At 26.2% G+C, this 4,285-nt stretch overlaps 1 long non-coding RNA gene across 1 annotated transcript; it reads right to left on the reverse strand.

Moving 5' to 3' along the window:
• Positions 1-1,258: 1,258 nt before the first annotated feature.
• Positions 1,259-3,751, reverse strand: LOC122637239. The gene is made up of 4 exons (XR_006329193.1): positions 3,551-3,751; positions 3,168-3,298; positions 2,782-3,006; positions 1,259-1,829 (listed from the first exon to the last, which is right to left on the reverse strand). It is a non-coding gene; the product is annotated as an uncharacterized LOC122637239 (long non-coding RNA).
• Between the last annotated feature and the right edge of the window lie 534 nt (positions 3,752-4,285).

The raw sequence follows: 4,285 nt of genomic DNA on the forward strand, positions 1-4,285 counted from the left end.
ATCGAAGAATATCTCTCACAAGGCAACGCTTTACTCGTCTTCGTAACGTTTCCTTTTTCTTATTTGGAATACGCGTTTTGTTAATTTTTTTTTAAATATTCGATGTTTCCATTCGAATACTTGAAAACTACATCGATAAACCGGAGAATCGTTAAATTAAAATTTTGAAATTGACTTACAACAGACCAAGAATATCGCAGAAAGTTTTCTGTCTTTCAATAATATTGTTGATAATATTATTGAGTGTTCTCAATTCTAAAATAGGAACTATCAATTATTGGATGGATAATGTAATCCATTCGTCATTTTTAATACGTTCTATACATAATGACAAATCTACCGTAAATTCTCAATTAGTACACCCTATTTTATTTCTTTCTTTCTCGGAAGAATATATAATACGATACACATGATTAATACATAACAAATGATAAAAGTGAAACTTCTTTAGATTAAATAAATTTACCTAAAAGTTTCCATTTACTGAGTCAATATTTTTCAATATTTTTAATCAATAATTTAAATAACTTAATGATCAATATTAATAAATTATCAATATGTAATATAAGTCATCAGTATTAAACTGGTTAATACAAAAACTAAGAATTTTAATTAAAATAATTGTAAATCTAATAAATCCCGACGCAAAACGGGCATGACATTTGATTACTTATGATGACCATTTACGTATTAACATTTTATTACAAATATTAATCAATATATTTATTCATTTACTGCTTGACTCTATATTATGTTCTATTTCTTTCTCTCACTCTCTCTCTCTATTTTTTACATGTTCTTCCTATTCAAGTCTCTTACACTTAAGAAAAACAAAAATGTGCAACTTGTGTTTCTAATGCTCCATTTCACTTCCTTTCTTCCTATACATATTTAGGATATATTTCTTCTTAGGCTGAATCTCCATTACTTTCTGTCTTTCTCTCTCTCTCTTTTATGTACTAGAGAAACGAAGAGGTAAATAAAAATACGAATTTAACGTTCCAACTCTCATTCTATCTCTGTATATCTTAATCTCTATCTGTATATCTAAATTCATTATTTCATTTCACTTCATGTTATTTTCATTTCATTTTCATTTCATCTAGTCGCCGACTTACTCTCATTACAGATTTCATTTAAACAAAATTAATAATATAACATAAAAAAATTAAGAATAAACATATAAATATGTACATAAGAAACGAAGTTCGCACCTTTAGTTTCGACATTTTACAAATTTCGACTATATTAGATGATCATTTTTGATCAAATAAAGTCAAGTCAAGTTGAAAATTTAGATAAAAATAATGTTATTAAAAAAAAAAGAACAGTGTTTTAAAATGAGTATGACATATTTTTTAACTTCTATGAGACAAGATATATGTTATGAATTTCTATAATATAATCTAAAGTCTGGTTAACATCATATATCCAAATATTATATAAGTGCTTTTCTATAAAACAAATACGAAATTTGAGTTATTCTTTTTTACTGCCTACCAAGGAAATATAAATTATAAGAAAATAGAAAACCTCTAAGTTGAATCAGGATGAAGTAAAAATATAAAAATAATAATTGGATCACAAGTAAACAACTCACTCCTCCTTTTTTGAAAGTATTAGAAGATAAATGTGATTTGTATCAGGATCTGTTCTCAATGATTTCTCGATCAAGAATTTTTCAATAAATCCTGTTCATTTGATCATGAATATACTTTCATCATAGTAAAATTTCTGGATTGGTGTGGGATTGTTGATATTCTCAAAGGCTATTTCTTCTTTGCGCTCTTTTATCGGTACTTCCATCATTTCTACTTCTCCAAATAATCCTGTAAATGTAAACATAAATGTAGTATTCTCTATTTCTCTATCAAACTCACTGATTTTCATGTTTCCTCTTTTTCTTCTATATTAATTATTTAATCTGCATCTAGTATTAGACTAATTATATGAGTTAGATAAATAAAATAATATATTTCTAAATAATGTTTTCAATTTACTTTATCAATGATATTAAGTTTGTTATAGAAAATTACCTGAGAAGGTACAGTTCAAACACAGCAATTTATTATAATTACAATTTCATTTTGTATTATTCAAAACGATTGGAAATTATAAATAATAAATCTATGCACGTTTAAATTCTAAATATACAAAGGATAATAGCAGTACGAAATAGAAAATGATAAGGTATGATAAGTTTTACAAATGATTTATCCCACTAACGCTAATTTTGCATTTTCTAAAGAACTGTTGCATACAACTTAATAAATTCAATAAAATATGCAGGTTACTTATATATACTTTATAAATTTACTCCTCCATTTCCATTGAACTACATGTACTACGAGTTTAAATAAAATCTTTCTTCATTCTAATTTCTTCTTTTTCAATATTCTTGCGTTTATTTTATGCTATCATTAATCATGCTCCATGATTTTAGGGACTTAAAAAAAGTTATAAAAGCTTATTAAAAAAAGTTAAAAATAAACTATAGAAAAATTAAGATAAATTTAGATAGTTCCTGATAAAACAGATTATACGTTAAAGAAAATAAAACCTTACTAAAATTGTGAGTAAAAAATACTTTAAATAAAAATTTACTTTTCAGTAAAAACTCTGTAAAGTGGTCTTACAGTCAATGCAACAGGCTCAGGTAAAGAATTCTTATATATAAAGTTCTGCTTCAACTATTATATATATATATATCAATCGCTTGAAGGAAAGTTTGCAAGCAGCTTGTCTTCCATTGATATTGTATAAAAGAAGATTGTCACATACCTTTTTTGATAACATTTAGATTACATTTGTTTAATCGTATGGCTTGATCATGAGATTCTAATACTTCGTAAATGGTACTATTTGAGAAACAACCCTCAATAATCTTTCTATCGAAAAACAATTTCTCAAACAGGTTTTCTTTTCTCCATCGAAGTCGTGATCCCATTCTTTTCATTATCTCTCTATTTATCCGACTTAAAATATTGCTTATAGCTTATACAATTTCTACAAAAAATTATTGAACTATATAAATTAACACATTTCTTTTATCGATGTCTTTCGTGATATTTATTCTTCCTCTATTGCAAATTACAAATTATAAAATCTTTTAATGCCAAATTTAGAACACTTAGATTTATAATTATATCAATATATTTATAACTTACGCAGTCTTATTTGAATACACTTGATCAGACTTCACTAGTCTTATTTTTCAAAAACTTGAAGATGTAGAAGATGTAGAAGTGTGTTCTTGATGAATTGAATGAACTTCCAATCGTAACCTAGCTAGCAACTTCTGAAATAATAAGATAAGTTCTGTAGTACCGATTTGCTTTATTTTTTACTTTCTCAAACATTTGTCATAGTCAAATATAACAATTAATAAGAATGAAATCATAACCAAGTTAAAACAGGAAAAATTGCATTCACATCATAAACAGGAAGAATATTACTGCTTAGTCATTAATTAAATGGGAAAAATAAAAAAATAAAATAAAAACAAAATAAAAATTGCAAATATTATTTTATAATAAAAAATCAAGGTTACCTTCTGCTTACTAAATGGCACTTTCTACACTCTATCATAGATAATATCGAAGTAAATATAATGATCTAGGAAAAAGATATGTTTGTTCAATAATTTCTCGAGAAAATCGACTTTAATCTCTTAATTAATCTTATGAACGTATAAATTAAACAGTAACGTTATTCAAGAATACTTTCTTCCAAATATAAATAACAACCTCTTTCACACAACATGCAATCGCAAACTAACAGAACATTTCGCATCGTGAATACTCGCGTTCCAAAATAGAGCGAAACACGCACGGTTGACCAATCATAAAGCGATAAAGCAACCAATGAGAACATATCACTAGACTCTACTTTCATTTCAAGAATCAATTGAAGCCCGCCAAAAAGAACACGTATGGACGATCTGTGGTTGATGCACCTGTACATTATAATAAAGATATATAAGATATAAGAGAAGATTCCGAATCATCAAATTCAGAAAAGTATAAATTTTTCGAAATATATCGAAGTATATACGCAAGGTATGTGTTACGTATTCCGCAATTTTATTTTGTATTGCAAATCCATAAAAGGATAAGGTCGACCATTGAAATTGATCTATTTTTCGATTTTATTTTGTACATAGAAAATCGAAAGAGATGAAAAACGAAGTTTAAGACAAAAGTTATTTCTTTTAATTAGGATTAACATTAGTCGAAATACATTTCAATTATTTCTATGATTGGAGAAAAGTTATAAACAAAAGTAT

Source organism: Vespula pensylvanica, chromosome 25 (assembly GCF_014466175.1).
Source record: "Vespula pensylvanica isolate Volc-1 chromosome 25, ASM1446617v1, whole genome shotgun sequence".
Classification (NCBI taxonomy): Eukaryota; Metazoa; Arthropoda; class Insecta; order Hymenoptera; family Vespidae; genus Vespula; species Vespula pensylvanica.